At 56.5% G+C, this 17,769-nt stretch overlaps 1 long non-coding RNA gene across 1 annotated transcript; it reads left to right on the top strand.

Moving 5' to 3' along the window:
- The first annotated feature begins 1,263 nt into the window (after positions 1 to 1,263).
- Positions 1,264 to 17,080, top strand: LOC136163657 (uncharacterized). Its single transcript, XR_010662285.1, has 3 exons — positions 1,264 to 1,401; positions 3,713 to 4,872; positions 16,141 to 17,080. It is a non-coding gene; the product is annotated as an uncharacterized lncRNA (long non-coding RNA).
- Positions 17,081 to 17,769: the final 689 nt, after the last annotated feature.

Here is a 17,769-nt window from a genome sequence, read left to right as displayed (position 1 = left end):
CTGTGGCTCAATTTTTACCTTCTTCCCCAGTTCCTTGCTCCTCTGGGGAAATGTGGAAAGAAAGTGTCCACTTTTGCCCCTGATCTGGAACGGCGGGGGGGGGACAGAGGATGCCTCAGACTCCGCTGGGTCTGAGACACATATTCATTATTCTCCTGTGAAAGGAACTCTTTTTGTTTCTAGAAGGTGAGTCTCCAGAGGATCCTCTGGGTCGGTGGAGACCCTGAGATAAGGGGTTTTCCTCTAAAATTAGCGTGCCCTCCTCAGGGAGCACTAGTTTGAGGGGCAGGGGTGTGCCAGCGTCCTTCGTGACCCTCTCGGGGTGCCCCACGTCCCCGCAAGCACCCAGGGAAGGTGCCCGGTTCATAATAAGTCAGCAGCCCCAGCGCTGGCCGGGTGACAGCTGAGAGGCCTCCTGGGCGTCTGCCGGGGCCCAGCCGAGCAGCACGTGACACCAGGTGACCATCTGGCCTAAACCGGCCCTGCCGTGGGGGTCGCCGGGGGTCGGCGCCGGGCCTGACGACCCACCTGCTCATTCAGTCCCGGCCTCAGGGGTGGGGCCCTGAGGTCTCAGGGTTGGCCTTGGCTCGGGTGGGGCCTCCGGAGGGAAGGGCCGGGCCTCAGCACGTCTGAAGGCCGATGTCACCCCTCCCAGCCGAGTGACATCTTTGAGCTCGGGACAGATGGCTAAGCTCCAAGCTCCCCGAGCCTCCGTCTCCTCCTCGGGGCCCTTCTCCAGGCCTCTCCCAACTCTGCCCCTGGCACCAGGAGGTGGATTCCTCTCCCTTCAAACCTGCCCGGAAAAAAATAAAGCCAGGATGCGGGAGCCAGGAGGGGACAAAGGCTCCGAGTCACAGGAGATCAGGGACAGCGTGGAGCGGGGTGCAGAGCACCCTGTCGAGGGCGCCGGGAGGAGCCCCCCACCCTCTGGGGGAGTGTCTCCGGGGGGCCGGCCCTCCTAGGGAGAAGCTCTTTGGGAGGAAGGCAGGCGGAGAGAGCGCAGCCCGGCCTGCGGAAGGAGGTGCCGCCGGAGGGGAGGCTGCTCGGGCAAGCTCGCCAGGGCCTGTGTGTGGGGCCCCCTCGGCGGGTGTGCCACCCCCCACCCACTGGTAAATAAAGCTGCCTGTGAATCTTTCATGGGCTCGCGCTTAAAAATAGATGAGACGAGGCCTCTGGGCCCGATTCCCAGGTCTCTGCCGTGCTGGGCGCTGCTGGGCCCACAGGCTCCCCAGGGAGGGGGTGAGGGCGGTACCACGGGCTGGGGCTCCACCGGGGTGCTGGCCGGGGCCCGGGGAGCCAGGCATGTGCGGCCCGTGCCCGGGGGCCAGCAGGGAGCGTCCGCCTGCCTGTGGTGTCCGAGCTGCCGCGGCACAGGCCTGCCTGGGGGCTGCGGCTGGGAAGGTGAGCCACAGCCTCTCCCAGAGGGGCTCTGGGCTGGGGGACAGCGTCCGAGGAGCTGTCCGGGGCAGTGAGCGGGGAGTCCAGGAGATGCCGCTGAACAGAGGAGGGGCGGCAAGAACCCGAGGGGAGCCGAGGCTGGCAGCCCCCAGGGGGTGAGGCCCTTTCTGCAGCGGCCTCTCCCATTGCTGGAGAGCCGAGGGCCGCGACCCCCGCCCCGCCCCCGGCCAGCTCTCCACGAAAGTGACGGCCCCCACGCTCGGCCTGTCGCGGCCACGACACTCACGTCTGAGTTCCAGGCTCGGGTGGGAGCGGGGACCTTGGCATGAGAGGGTCTGAAGGCAGAAAGCATCAAGGAGGGGCTGCCCCAAGGGTCGAGGCGGCCTCCCTGCCCCTGACGTCAGCTGGCACCCCGGTCTCTGCTGGGTACCCCGCCTGGAGATGGCCTCCCCCCACCGTCCACGGAACAGACAGGGGCCCAGAAGGGCAAGAGAGCGCCTGGGGGCCCCTGGCCAGCAAAACGGAGCAGGAGACAGGCGCTGGTGCCCGGGGTCAGCCCCCGGGGATGACTGCAAACCAGCCATGCCTCTGGGCTTCACTGTGCTCAGCCGGGCGTGGGGCCCCGTGCAGGCCGGGGGCACTGGCCACAAAGGGGGACAGGTGGCGTGAGGTGCCAGGCCCGCCCTTGGGCAGCCGCCCTCGGTCACCTCACCCCTGACCCAGCTGGCGTCCAGACTCCGTCAGCTGCCCCAGCGCTGCCCAGGCCAGCCCGGAGGACTGGAGAGGGCCGGAGGCCAAGCGGGCTGCCCGCTGCCTGACGCCACTCAGTCCTGGCCTCGGCCACGGACCAGGGGGCTGCCTCTCGGCCGTGGGGCTCGGCGGTGCCTGGGGCCTCTTGTCCCGCCTCCATGAACCCCTAGAGAAGCCCTCCCCGTCACGGTGTGGGGGATGTCCCCTGCACCGTGGAGGCTGGGGCTGGGGAGAGAGGGAGGGACCAGGCCTCCTCCACCCTCCCCTGCGCGTGTTGGACTCAATCCTAAATTGGCCTGCTCCCCTCACCCCTAGCCACCTGACCTGACGTGAGCCAGGTCAAGCAGTCCCTTCTGCTGCATTTCCTCTCCGACCCAGAGCCAAGCTGCGTGACCCAGGGCTGCCCACACGGGGCCTGCAGGGAAGCCGCCTCCCTCCCCCAGCCAGGTCAGGCCCGGATTGGGCCGTGGGTGCTGTGCTGGCCGTGTCCCGGGGCCCCGAGGGCAGGGCAGAGGCTGGCGCTTCCTGCCACCACCCACCACGTCCTCTCACCCAACCCCTGAGGCCTGTCCCGGCAGCTCCCTACGCTGTGGCTGGGGCCTGCACAATTCACTGGTGAATGAATGAATGAAGGACTCCACCCTTGTAAGTCAAGAGAGGAGCACGCCTGCTACCTGGGGCCCGCCAGCTCACGGGCTGCCTGGGGACACTCCAGGGCCCGACCTGCTGAGCCTGGGCCACCACCCGCAGAAAGGGACTGACGACAGGGTCGTCAGAGAAGAGTCACTGGCAGAAACCGCTGGCTTGCTTCTGCACCAGGGGTGGCCTCCAGATAACTGGGCCCAAGAGGGTGCTATCACTGAAAGGAGCTGCACGCGGGCCCCAGGGAGCAGTCCCATTCTGTCTGTCCAGCCTGCTCTGCGTTCCCCTGTGGAGACCCCGTCCCAGGGAGCGGGCTTTCTGAACTCCTGCCTTCGCCCCTCTGCGAACTTAGACGCAAGCACTCGAGCCAGCCGTGGAGGTTGGCCACGTGGCACGGGGGCAGAGCAGACCCGGGGGAGCATGAGTCTCTCCACTCACTTGTTGGTCTGTTGCTCAGTCGTGTCCGACTCTTTGTGACCCCACGGACTGCAGCGCACCAGACTTCCTTGTCCTTCACTGTCTCCTGGAGTTTGCCCAAATGCATGTCCACTGAGTCAGTGATGCCATCCAACCATCTCATCCTCTGCTGCCCTCTTCTCCTCCTGCCCTCAACCTTTCCCAGAATCAGGGTCTTTTCCAATGAGTCAGTTCTTTGCATCAGGTGGCCAAAGTATTGGAGTTTCAGTTTCAGCATCAGTCCTTCCAGTGCATATTCAGGGTTGCTTTTCTTTTGGATTGACCGATTTGATCTTGCAGTCCAAGGGACTCTCAAGACTCTTCTCCACCACAGTTCAAAAGCATCAATTCTTTGGCCCTCGGTCTTCTTTATGGTCCAACTCTCACATCTGTCCGTACGTGACAGTGAAACTCAAGGTGAACCCATGACCTAAATATAACCAGTGACACTCTTGCGCTCCCACAGGGGCCATGGCGGAAGAGGAAGCCTGGCAGGTGGAGATGAGGCGGAGGCCCTGGGTGAAGAGGGAAGCAGAGACACAGCCCGGGACCACCTGGCACAGTTACGCAGGCTGCGCACTGCAGAAGCCTAGAGCATTCCAACAACTCAAACTATAGCAGCCGACCCTCCCAGAGAGAGCAGACCCAGTTCTTTGGCCTCTGACCCTCGCCTCCCCCTTCACCATTCAGCGTGTATTCAGTCACTCAGTCGTGTCTGATTCTTTGAGACCCCACGGACTGTAGCCCACCAGGCTTCTCGTGTCCGTGGGATTTCCCAGGCAAAAATATTGGAGCGGGTCGCCATTTCCTTCTCCAGGGTGTCTTTCCGACCCAGGGACAGAGCCTGCATCTCTTGCAGATTCTTTACCACTAGCACCGCCGGGGATTTCACCATTCGGAGACCTGGATAAATGAATCCCTAATCACAGTCACTGGGTCCTGCTGCCTCTGGGTGGGAGGTTAGAGGCAAGCTTCCGGAGCTCATTCTAACACACCCGGCCCCACCCTGCCTGGATGCCAGCCAGCACCAGTGCCAACAACCCCCTGCGTTACTGTGCAGTGCGGGTGTGGTTTCCTGGTGCCCCAGCCAGACATCCGTCCCTGAGCTGGTGAAGCTGGCGCCGGGGCTACAGCCCCACCTGGATGCCTTCCCGGCCCTTGCCTGTGCTGCCCCAGGACCAGGCAGCAGACCTGGCAAATAAAATGATACAGGGCCCTGGGGAGATCTGAACCGCAGGTCAACAAAGAGCAAGCACTTTTTCAGGACAAGTATGTCCCAGGGGAAGGCTCTTGAGAGTCCCTTGGACTTCAAGGAGATCAAACCAGTCCATCCTAAAGGAAATTAATCCTGAATATTCATTAGACGGATTGAAGCTGAAGCTCCAATACGTTGGCCACCTGCTGCAAAGAGCCAACTCGTTTGAAAAGACTCTGATCCTGGGAAAGATTGAGGGCAGGAGGAGAAGGTGGCGACAGAAGATCAGATGGTTGGATAGCATCACCGACTCGATGGACATGAGTTTGAACAAGCTCCGGGACTTGGCGATGGACAGGGAGGCCTGGTGTGCTGCAGTCTGTGGGGTCCCAAAGAGTGGGACACAGCCTAGCCACTGAACAACGTCCCAGGTAATATTTAGAACAAACGTGTGCTAAAAAATGTCATTCGGTGTTTATCTGGGATGGAAATCTCACCGGGTGTCCTGCTTGTTATCCTCAAACAGGGATAAAATACATCCGGCACCCCAGGCCCACTCTGGTTCTCAACCACACTCGCCAGCCGACTCTGCTGACGGCTGGGCGGCACTGCCCCCCAGTGGACGCAGCCCCGGCCGCAGGGTGGAGGCCGGGGGAGGGGCTGGGGTGGCCCGGCCTCTCTGCTCCGCAGGGGGGCACACCCAAGCCTCTGCCCGCCCCCCCTCCCAAGAGTTGACCCGCCCCGGGGTGGCTGCCCCAGTGAGGGGCACAGTGGTTGGCCCTGGATAGCCAGCAGGCTGGAGGGCTTGGTGCCCACGCTGTGGCCGAAATGGTGTCGGGGGGTTGTACAGGGTTTGGGGGCTTCCCTTCCTCCCGCCCCCTGCCCACTCTGCGTTCTGTCCCCTTCCTCTGAACTCCCCGCCCACCCACCTCTCCACCGGGCTCGGGGTCGGCACAGGCTGGGAGCAGCAGCCCCGGGACACTCACCCCAACGTCGGAGGCTGGGGCGACAGAGCGCCTGCCACCGCCAAGGCTGTGGGCTCCAAGCAAGCTCTCCCTGTCCCGTCCTCCCCCCCCCATTCCCTGCTCCCTCCTGTCTCTGCCTCCCTCCCTTCCTCTACAAAAAGGAAAGTTATATTCTGACCGTAGTGGTGTGAAAAGGGTAAAAATGAACCCTGAAAGTTCATTATTTCCCCTTCCAATTTCTTTCTGATTTGGAGGGGAAAAAAAATTGAAAACACTCCCACGGGCCGCTAGAAGCCTGTGGACCCCCAGTCCTGGGCTCTGGGCCTGGCAGACTGTGGGCCCTGCCCGGGACCTGAGGCTAGGGGCAGGGGTATGCTGTGGGGTCCCAGCAGCCACGAGCGGTGTGTGTGACCCCCGGGGTCCAGCGGGCGGTCCTAGCCGGCAGGGGTCCTGACAGGGGTGTGAGCCCCCGCGCCTGGCCCCTGGGTTCTGTAAGCCCAGCTCTGCCTCCAGCTGGACGTCGCTGGACACTGCGCACAGTGAGAGGCCGAGGACTCCTGGGCAGTCTGGTCGCCTCGGCCTGGCCCTGAGCCCCCACGGAGGGGGAGCCCCCCCCCCACCACCTGCCTCAGCCCCGGAAACCCCTCTAAGGCCAGCGTCCTGGGGAGGCCCTCGATCTGTTGGGCTGACGGCACTGCCGTCTGAATGGCGTCCCAGCCGAGGGTGGCCACGGCCGCAGTGGAGCGCCGGCCGGCTCGCTCCTGGCTCTGCTGGCCTCTCAGCACACAGGCCGCCCGGGGTCAGCGGAGCCCTGTCGCCCCGGGCAGGAGGGGTGCGTGCAGGGTCCCCGCGGGTCAGGGCCTCCAGAGGCCGCGCGTGGAGTCTCACCCGCACTTCGTGTTGCCCGGCCGGTGCAGGCAGAGCCTGGGCCCCAGGGGCGCCTCAGGAGTGCTCTGCCTCTGCCCTGCAGCCCCCGCAGTGAGGACGGTGGGCCTGTTTTCCCATCACCTCCTCAAGGCCCCGGGCAGGAGCGCAGGCCGGCCCGGGGAAAAATGGTCTGGCTGGCCAGACGGAGCGTAAGGGGCCTGGCAGGCACCCAGCATCTGGCCGGGGGGACGGCAGCCTGCCAGAACACAGTCCACACGCCACACCCTCCTGGGAGAACCTGTCCTCAGAGGACAGAGTGCCCCAGGGCGGGTTTGTGGGTTCTGATGAGCCTGTGACCGCCCCCCTCACCTCCCCCCCACCTCCGCCAGAGCTGCCTCTAGGCGAACCCTCCCCTTCCTGTGCCTGCCGGGCCCCAGTCCTCGGAGACCGGGAAAGCTAGGCAAACTCTGCTCCGAGTTTATCCTGGAGGAACAACTGCACAGTGAGGCCCAGCCGCCCTCATGGGGAGTCCGCTGCAGCCCTCTTTGCCCTTTGGGGACCGGAGCGAGCTGGCATCCCTCGGCGGGGCTGGTTGACGCCTCCTGCAGACCTCCAGGTGCGTGGACACTCCTCGTATGTCTGCACGCGCACCTGCATACTGCACGCTGCCCTTTCCTAGGACCACGACGTCTGTCCTTTTGTGACTGGCGTGGCGCTGCTGGGAATCTTCAAGTGTCAAGGATCTGAAAGAGCCCAGAGTGGAACACGAGCCATTCTCATGACCTGTGTTGATAACAGTCCTAACCTTACCTCCTCCAGATCCTCACTGTTGAGCGGGTTGAAGCCTGGAAGCAGGGAGGGGTGGAGAAGTGAAGAAGGATGGGACAGGGAGGACTTGGGAGAGAAGGTGGGGCAAGGCCCTGCGTCTGACTCATCCTCTGCACAGAGGGTCTTAGATACAGGTGGGGCTTCCCTGGCAATCCAGGAACTAAGACTCTGCCTGTCAGTCCACGGTCGGGAAGCTAAGATCTCACACACTGCGTGACGGGGCCAAAATAAAAAAGTACAGATAAATGTCCACCAACTGATAAATGGACATTTCTATTCGTGAATGGAATAATAATAATACATGGGCCATCCATACGATGGGGCGCCAGTCAGCCACAAGGAGGGATGAAGCCCTGGCCACGTGACCACACACACGAGCGCCGGGAACTAAGGGAAAGAAGCGAGACAAAAGGCACACGTGGAATGCCTGTGTGCGTGTGTGCCAAGTCGAGGCAGTCGTGTCTGACTCTCTGTGACCCTGTGGACGGTAGCCCGCCAGGCTCCTCTGTCCATGGGGATTCTCCAGGCAAGAACACTGGAGTGGGTTGCTCTGCCATCCCCCGGGGATATATACTGTGATTCCACTTGTATGAAATATCCAGAAGAGAAGGGCTTTGAGAGACAGAAATCAGCTTGGTGGGTGACAGGGGCCGGGGTGGGGGAAATCAGGAGTGACTCTTGAGGCGTACTTGGGTTTCCTTTTGGGGGGGATGAAAAGGTTTTGGAATCAGATAGACACGTTGATTGCCCAACACTGTGAATGTACTAAATGTCACTCAATTGTACAACTTAAAACAGTTAAATTTACAGCATGTGAATTTCACCTTAGTAAGAAAAGATACAGGTGAGTAAGAATGAATAAAAGTCACCTGTAACCTCAATATCCAACTGATGTTATCACTGTAGCATCTAAGTGCGTGGCTTTCCAGATTTTAGGATTTTTTTTTATTATTGCATATACACCCATCAATGTATACCTGCATTCCTGTCTGTAATACACACAACTGGGACCACACTCCCCCTACGCTTTGTCACTGGGTTTCTCAGGAGATCTGGAGTCCTCAGCTGTATTCTCGGGGATCCACAAGTCCTAAGTGAAGTTTTACTAAATGTTGTGTTTTCATTTGGATGATAGGTAAATGAGCTTGTCTAAACATCTGTAGGCTTCCCAGGTGGTGCTAGTGGTAAAGAACCCGTCTGCCAATACAGGAGACATAAGAGATGCAAGTTCAATCCCTGGGTTGGGAAGATCCCCTGGAGGAGGGCATGGCAACCCACTCCAGTATTCTTGCCTGGAGAATGACCATGGACAGAGGAGCCTGGAAGGCTATTGCATTGCAAAGAGTCAGACACGCACACACACACGAGCATCAATAAAGATAAGCTTCCTTTTGGCATCGGAAAGACTTGTTTCCCCCAAATCTTGACCATCTTGAGGGTGTAGATGCAGGCTACGGCCTCTCTGTGGGGGTCAGGCAGACCCCGGGCCCTGGAGAATGCGTCTCTCTTGAGAAGTGTCCAGAGTTCGGGGCCTGGGGCTGTAGCCCTGTCTTAAGGTTTGCACAGGACTGTTGCCCAAATGGACCTTCATTTGTGTATGAGATCAGTCACCTCTCGGCGGGCATGTGGGGTGTTCTGGACTCTCTCTTAACAAGGCTGGGTGATGACCAGCTAAGTCTTCACCCCCTTCCTTAATGATTAACTCAGGACAGGTTCCAGCAGGCGACATTTCTGGGTCAACGGTTTCTAACCATCTGCTTTCCATGGTAACTCAGCACGGAGCCCCCACCCGGGGTAGCTGGGGAAGAGACCTGCCATTCCCCCCTCCTCCAGGGGGCCTCTGATGGCGAAAGGCGCAGGCCCTGGGCAGCACGAACTGTGAGAACGTGGGAGCTGCAGTCCCAGGGCGGTTTAGCCCCCTGTCTGTTTCCCTCCCCGCCTCCTGGGCGGCAGACTGTCCTCAGCTGACGCTCACCCCTCTCCATTCTGCTTTCAGCGCCCCGAACACATCTCCTGGATTGCCATTTGTTGCAGGAAGGGGGACCCCTTCCAGGACCTGAGAGTGAGCTCTTGTCTAACACTGGGAAATGAATTGCCCGAGGAGACAGACATGCTCACGGAGCAAGAACTTTATTGGGAAGGGGCACCCAGACAGAGAACAGGAGGGTGAGGGGACCCAGGAGGACTGCTCTGCCCCGTGGCTCGAAGGCTCAGGTTTACTGATGATGGGATTAGTTTCCGAGTTGTCACTGACCAATCGTTCTGACTCAGGGTCCTTCCTAGCGGTGCACGCATTGCTCAACCAAGATGCATTCCAGTGAGAAGGATTCTGGGAGGTGGTGGGACACGTGGCATCTCCTTTCGACCTTTTCCTGAGCTCTTCAAGCTGGTGGTGGCTAGTTAGTTTAGGGTTCCTAATCGTGAAATAACTCACGCAGATAGTCACTATGGTGCCTGGCCTGGCCCCATCACGGCAGCATGTGGCTTTGAGAGGGTGCTCATCTTCATGACCCAGGCTGGCTGGCTCCACAGCGTGGAGGAACAGTCCTTGTCTTAGGGCTCCTGTGAGAACCTGCTGGGAAATGCACCGCATTGGTTGGGGTCACACTAAGAAAAGTTCTGCACTGGGTCTAACCTCAGCGTGTCCTGCTGTGGTTTAATCCCCTCATAGCCTCCCTGTGTAGACCTGACTCATCCTCGGGGATAAATGATGCAGGCTCCCAGGGGGCCCCCGGACCCTCACTCCCGGCACAGGGGGAATGCTGGTGTGTGACCTCCAGGGACCTCTGCCCCAACCTGGCAAACGGATCGCAGGCCGCCATGCTGTGAGCACACTCAGGCAGCCCCACGGAGAGGTCGGCCTGGCCGGGAACTGACCTCTAGCCAGCATCAACCCGCCAGCTCATGGGTCCTCCATTCCCGCTTAAGCCTTCAAAGGACCGAGAGCCTGGCTTCGTAGAGATCCTGGACCAGAAACACATGAGCGGCTCCAAGATTCCTGACCCACCGAAGTGTTCACCATTCTGAGCTACTGGGCATGGGGTGCTTTGTTATGCGGCAGTGGATCACGGATACAAGATGCTTTTGTAACTGCATGCATGGAGAAGAATTATAAAAATGTTTTAAAAAAAAGAATTCATAGAGAGAATATTCTGGGAAGAAGAGCAAGAAGGCCTCCAAAAGGCATTCTGAATAGAATCCCTCAGGGATGTCCCTGGTGGCCCAGTGGCTGAGCCTCTGAGCTCCCGACGCAGGGGGCCTGGGTTCAATCCCTGGTTGGGGACCTAGATACCAGGTGCCACAACTGAAGATTCTGCATGCCACATCCAACTCCCGGTGCAGCCAAACATAAATAAAAACAAATACTTTTAAAAGAGTATGATATGCAATTAATAAACCACAAAGGAGAAATGGACAATGAGCATTAAAAGAAAAAAAAAAGCCTCTCCCAGCATCCAAAAAATAAGATCCCTCCAAACTATAGGGCAGAAGCCAGAAGATGCCTGGGACCACCCCAGCCAGTGGCCCCCAAGGTACCCCATTCCCACCAACTGCACCTCTCAAAGGCCCCTGCTGCAAGCCACATTCCAGGTACAGAACTTTCTCATTCTTGAAAGCACCCCCTGTAACAAATAACCACAAAGGGTGACTTAAAAATGACAGAAACTTAGTCTGCATGTTCTGCAGTCCAGAAGTCCAAAATCCTGGTGTGGAGGGCCACTCCCCACAGGCTCCAGGGTAGGGTCATCCCCGCCCCCAGCTCCCTTGGCATGGACAGCATGGCCCCATCTCTGCCCATCTCCTCCCCTGTTTCCATCTGTCCTCTCTGTAAGTCTCCCATGAGGACACTATCTGGATTTGTCCCCCCCTCCACCCCAAGAAAACCCAGACTGGTCTCCTCTTCCCAAGATCTTAATTACATTGCAAGGATTGTTTTATGAATAAGGTCCCATTCACAGGGTCCAGGGGTGAGGATGTGAGCACATCTCTTTTGGGGCCACTATTTGGCTCATTGCAGGCAGTGCACTAGACATCCAAGGGACCCTTCCCCTAACAAGAACAACAACAACAAAAAATTGGGTCCTGGGACTCAAGAAGCAGAAGTCTCCAAGACCTCCAACCGCTGCGGAGCAGGTGAGCAGTGTGAGCAGGGGGGACAGCTCCGGCCCCGAGAGCAGACGCCCTGAGCCCTGTGCCTCCAGCTCTGCGGGGTCCCTGCCTGCACAGGCTCAGTCCCTCCCAGCAGCCTAGAGTGAGACCCACAGGATTCCCATAGGTTCAGTTCCGTTCAGTCGCTCAGTCCTGTCTGACTGTTTGCGACCCCATGGACCACAGCACGCCAGGCCTCCCTGTCCATCACCAACTCCCGGAGTTTACCCAAACTCATGTCCATTGAGTCGGTGATGCCACCTAATCATCTCATCCTCTGTCGTCCCCTTCTCTTCCCCCTATCAATCTTTCCCAGCATCGGGGTCTTTTCAAATGAGTCAGTTCTTCTGATCAGGTGGCCAAATTATTGGAGTTTCAGCTTCAGCATCAGTCCTTCCAATGAATATTTAGGACTGATTTCCTTTAAGATGGACTGGTTGGATCTCCTTGCAGTCCAAGGGACTCTCAAGAGTCTTCTCCAACACCACAGTTCAAAAGCATTAGTTCTTCGGCATTCAGCTTTCTTTACAGTCCAACTCTCACATCCATACATGACCACTGGAAAAACCATAGTTTTGACTAGACAGACCTCTGTTGGCAAAGTAATATCTCTGCTTTTTAATATGCTGTCTAGGTTGATCGTAACTTTTCTTCCAAGAAACAAGTGTGTTTTAATTTCATGGCTGCAGTCACCATCTGCAGTGACTTTGGAGCCCAAAAAAATGAAGTCTGACACTGTTTCCACTGTCTCCCCATCTATTTCCCATGAGGTGATGGGACCAGATGCCATGATTTTAGTTTTCTGAATGTTGAGTTTTAAGCCAACTTTTTCACTCTCCTCTTTCACTTTCATCAAGAGGCTCTTTAGTTCCTCTTCACTTCTTCCATAAGGGTGGTGTCATCTGCATATCTGAGGTTACTGACATTTCTCCCGGCAATCTTGATTCCAGCTTGTGCTTCATCCAGCCCAGCGTTAAGGTCAAGCAAGCGTGAAATCAAGATCAGATGACAAGCACGTGGCGGAGATGCAGTGAGTGAGAGAAGAGAGCCACATGCACTGAACTGAGGCCCCCGGAACGGACCCCACGACACCCGACCCATCAGGACGGCGAAGAGTAAGTGCAGAGAGCGGACGAGGGGCTCACAGCCCCACTGCAGCATCACCTGAATGCGGCAACAGTCACCACGCAAAAGCAGGCTCCACGTCGGCCCGCAGCCCGCTGCCTCTGGGCCTCTGCGAGTTCCGTCCCTCTGCCTGGAGCCATCCTCTCCCTCCCCCGTCTCTCCCCCATCCACTGGGGCAGCCATCACCTTCCCCAGGCCTGGCCTGGGCCCGAAGGCATCCACACCTCTCAGAATACCCGCCTGGAGAGACATGAGTGACCCCTGGCCTCAGTCCTATGTTATCAGGACCTGGGGAAGTGGGATGATCTATGTCTGGAAGGACCTGAGTCTCCATTTCTCCGTTTTCCCCATGACATACTTGTGCCCAAGACTGAGGGGTTCCAGAAAAACACAAAGTTTAGCGGAATATGCGGCGGCTACCATGAAAAACTGATGGAGGTTCGTGACATTGTACAGGAGACAGGGATCAAGACCATCCCTAAGGAAAAGAAATGCACAAAGGCAAAATGGTTGTCTGAGGAGGCATTACAAATAGCTGTGAAAAGAAGAGAAGCAAAAAGCAACGGAGAAAAGGAAGTAATGCTCAAAATTCTCCAAGCCAGGCTTCAGCAATACGTGAACCGTGAACTTCCAGATGTTCAAGCTGGTTTTAGAAAAGGCCGAGGAGCCAGAGATCAAATTGCCAATACTCGCTGGATCATCGAAAAAGCAAGAGAGTTCCAGGAAAACATCTATTTCTGCTTTATTGACTACGCCAAAGCCTTCGACTGTGTGGATCACAATAAACTGTGGAAAATTCTGAAAGAGATGGGAATACCAGACCACCTGACTTGCTTCTTGAGAAACCTGTATGCAGGTCAGGAAGCAACAGTTAGAACTGGACATGGAACAACAGACTGGTTCCAAATAGGAAAAGGAGTACATCAAGGCTGTATATTGTCACCCTGCTTATTTAACTTACATGCAGAGTACATCATGAGAAATGCTGGGCTGGATGAAGCACAAGCTGGAATCAAGATTGCCGGGAGAAATATCAATAACCTCAGATATGCAGATGACACCACCCTTATGGCAGAGAGTGAAGAGGAACTGAAAAGCCTCTTGATGAAAGTGAAAGAGGAGAGTGAAAAAGTTGGCTTAAAGCTTAACATTCAGAAAACTAAAATCATGGCATCTGGTTCCATCACCTCATGGGAAATAGATGGGGAGACAGTGGAAACAGTGGCTGACTTCATTTTTTTGGGCTCCAAAATCACTGCAGATGGTGACTGCAGCCATGAAATTAAAAAACACTTACTCCTTGGGAGAAAAGTTATGACCAACCTAGACAGCATATTAAAAAGCAGAGACATTGCTTTGCCAACAAAGGTCCGTCTGGTCAAGGCTATGGTTTTTCCAGTGGTCATGTATGGATGTGAGAGTTGGACTGTGAGGAAAGTTGAGCGCCAAAAAGTTGATGCTTTTGAACTGTGGTGTTGGAGAACTCTTGAGAGTCCCTTGGACAGCAAGGAGATCCAACCAGTCAATCCTAAAGGAGATCAGTCCTGGGTGTTCATTGGAAGGACTGATGCTGAAGCTCAAACTCCAGTACTTTGGCCACCTCATGCGAAGAGCTGACTCATTGGAAAAGACCCTGATGCTGGGAGGGATTGGGGGCAGGAGGAGAAGGGGACGACAGAGGATGATGGCTGGATGGCATCACCGACTCGATGGGCATAAGTTTGAGTAAACTCCAGGAGTTGGTGATGGACAGGAGGGCCTGGCGTGCTGCAGTTCATGCGGTCGCAAAGAGTCCGATACGACTGAGCTACTGAAGTGAACTAACTGACCATGAAAAACTACATTTCCCATCATGCTTTGCAGCAAGAAAGGTCATGTGACTAACCTTTGGCCAATGGGATGTGAGCAGAAAGTGAACGTGAGAGCCACTCAGTCGCCTCCAACCCTTTGTGACCCCGTGGACCATACAGTCCATGGAATTCTCCAGGCCAGAATACTGGAGTGGGTAGCCTTTCCCTTCTCCAGGGGATCTTCCTGACCCAGGAACTGAACCGGGATCTCTTGCATTGCGGGCGGATTCTTTACCAGCTGAGCTACCAGAGAAGCCCAGTATGAACAGAAGAGGTATGCTTTTCTAGATCCCATCTTTAAAGGCAAGGCTATGCCCTTCATGGGCTTCCCTGGTGGCTTAGATGGTAACGGATCCGCCTGCAATGTGGGAGGCCTGGGTTCGATCCCTGGGTCGGGAAGATCCCCTGGAGAAGGGCATGGCAACCCACTCCAGTATTCTGGCCTGGAGAATCCCATGGACAGAGGAGCCTGGTGGGCTACAGTCCACGGGGTTGCAGTCACACACAGTGAGTGACTCAGCACATGCTCTTCATGTCCCTTTTGCTCTTCCTCCTTGCTGGAGTGTGGAGGTGATGCTTGGAGCTGGAGCAGCCACTCTGGGCTGCAAGACAGAAACCAGGCCTTGAGCAAATCCCCGAGAAGGTGGGGTCTCCGTACTAGCACTCGGAAGCTTGGCTGAGTGCTACATGAAAGAAAAATACATATCTCTCTTGATTAAGCCATTTCTATTTTGGGGTCCCTTGATAAAATGTGTTGCATTGTCACTGCCTCTGGCTGTTTATAATGATGTCGCTGTTTCTGTGTATTGGGGTGGATGGTGTACCCCCAGATTCATGGTCATCCAGAACTTAGAATGTGGCCTCTCTGGAACTAGGGTCTCTGAAGGCCACGTGAGGACTCTCAGAGGAGCTGCCACGGTGGCTCCTGGCTCTGAGCAGTGTTGTGGCGGCCGTTTCATTAGCAGCCTGATACGGGACTTCTGGGGCTCCCCTGGTGGTTGGGCGGTAAAGAGTCCGCCTGCAGTGCAGGAAACCTGAGTCCAGTCCCTGGGTTGGGAGGATCCCCTGGAGGAGGGCATGGCGACCCACCCCAGTGTTCTTGCCCAGAGGATCCCCATGGACAGAGGAGCCTGGCAGGCTGCCGTCCACGGGGTCAGAGTCGGACGAGCACATCATGGTGCTTCTTTACCACAAAAGCTGCCCCAGAGAGGGCTGGCGGTCAAGGAGCCAGAGGCCCTTCCCCACTTCCCGGCGCCCACAGCCCCTGGCATCACAAAGCACTGGAATGGCCTTCTCAAAAGTTCACTTAGAAGACTTCCGACTCTACCTCCGCCGCCCCCTCCTGGCCCCACACCTTGGTCAGGCAGCTCAGCGCCAACTAGGACTGTCCCCAAAGGGGGACACCTGTCATTGGTCACCATGGCAATGAGCAGAAGGAAAGGCGGGTGGGGCTCTAAAGCTTCTTTGGGGATAACCAGGATCTGACCCCAATCCTAACCTTAAACAGGCCCTCCTGAGCAGAGGCCCCTCCCTTCTTCTAAGAGGACCCTTTGGCCAGCCCGAATGGTCCACAAGGGGATCAAGGTGATGAAAACTTAATTCTGTTCCAGCCATCTGGATGCTCCTAGCAGCCCATCCCAGTCTTCAATCCAAGTATCACTACCATTTGGTTGAAGACATTGGGTATCTGAGGGTAGGCCACATGGTCCAAATTGTGGGGCAGAGTGAGTCTCCATAAGTTTTGTAGAAGTGCCCGTGTTGGGAATTCCCCGGTGGTCCAGTGGTTAGGACTCAGCATTTTCACTGCCGAAGGCCTGGGTTCAATCCCTGGGTTGGGCAACTGGGATCCTGCAAGCTGCATGAGGCGGCCAAAAGAATAAATAAAAATGCCCATGTCTCTTTTGCACTCTTGAAGGTCCCTTGGACGGAAAGGAGATCAAACCAGTCAACACTAAAGGAAATCAACCCTGAATATTCATTGGAAGGACTGATGCTGAAGCTGAAGCTCCAATACTTTGGCCATTTGATGTGAAGAACTGACTCACTGGAAAAGACCCTGATGCTGAGAAAGATTGAGGGCAGGAGGAGAAAGACAGCAAAGGATGAGATGGTTGGATAGACTCACCGACTCGATGGATGTAAATTTGAGCAAACTCCAGGAAGACAGTGGAGGGAAGAGGAGCCTGGCGTGCTACAGTCCATGGGGTCGCAGAGTGGGACATGACTTAGCAACTGAACAATGAACAACAACTTTTGCACCAGACCTGTGTCAACTAGGTCCCTATTAGCAGACAAAAGCCACATGGCAATCTGAACTGGGAAAGTTCTGCTTCAAGAATTACTAACTGCAAAGGCGGATGGAAGTGAAGGACACACAGAAGTGACCTGTAGGGAATTCACTGGTGGCCCAGTGGTTAGCACCCCATGCTTTTACTGCCAAAGGCCCAGATTTGATTCCTGGTTGGGGAACTAAGATCCGGCAAGCCATGCAGCACAGCCTGAAGAGAAAGAGAGCAAAGTGCCGCGCTGGGCTGAGCTGGAGCCCCCACTCCCAGGCTGAGGTCTTGCTGGGGGAGCCCAGCTGTGACTTACGGGACAGCAGAGGAGTCACTGTGGTCCTGGCAGACTTGCAGGAATCTGCCCTCTGGAGGTTGCTGGAAACCACCATCCAGGCGCTGGGAAGGCTGCTTGCAGGACAGTGTCTTCGCAGAGACAGTCTGCTACAAAACCATCCCAGGGCTCATCTTTTAAACAAAAGTGCTGGAACAATTGGATATCCATGTGCAGAAACCCCCAAACCCCAAGCCAAAACACGGCCTTGATCCATGTACTAAGTCGTTCCAGTCGTGCCCAACTCTGTGCGACCTTATGGACTGCAGCCCCCCAGGCTCCTCTGTCCATGGAATCCTCCAGGCAAGAATACTGGAGTGGGTTGCCATGCCCTCCTCCAGGGGATCTTCCTGACCCAGGGATCAAACCCACTTCTCTCGCATCTCCTACTGTGGTAGGCAGATTCTTTACCACTAGCGCCACCTGGGAAGCCGTGTACCAAAATGATCTCAACTGAATCACTGACCCAAATGTGAAACCTAATACTATAAAACTTCTAGAAGAAAACGCGGAAGAAAATCTGTGTGACCCTGGGTTGAGTTAGGCAAAGATTTCTTAGATTTGACAGGCGCAGACAAACAAAAGGAAAAAATGGACAAACTGGGCCTCATCAAAATTAAGAACGTGTAGGACTTTCCCGGTGGCTCAGTGGATGGGAGTATGCCTGTCAATGAAGGGGACACTGGCTTGATCCCTGGTCCGGGAAGATTCCACATGCCGCGGAGCAACTCAGACTGTGACCCACAACTTCTGAGCCTGTGCCCGAACCCTCGAGCCACAACTACTGAAGCCCGTGCACCCAGACCCCGTGCTCTGCAACAAGAGAAGCCGCTGCCGTGAGAAGCCTGTGCTCAGCAATGAGGAGTCGCTCCCGCTTGCTGCAACTAGAGAAAGCCCGCACGCAGCGGCAAAGACCCGGTGCAACCGAAAAATT

This window comes from Muntiacus reevesi, chromosome 3 (genome assembly GCF_963930625.1).
Source record: "Muntiacus reevesi chromosome 3, mMunRee1.1, whole genome shotgun sequence".
NCBI classification, from domain to species: Eukaryota; Metazoa; Chordata; class Mammalia; order Artiodactyla; family Cervidae; genus Muntiacus; species Muntiacus reevesi.
The sequence above is the reverse complement of the archived record's forward strand: the minus strand, read 5'-3'. Positions and strand labels throughout refer to the sequence as shown.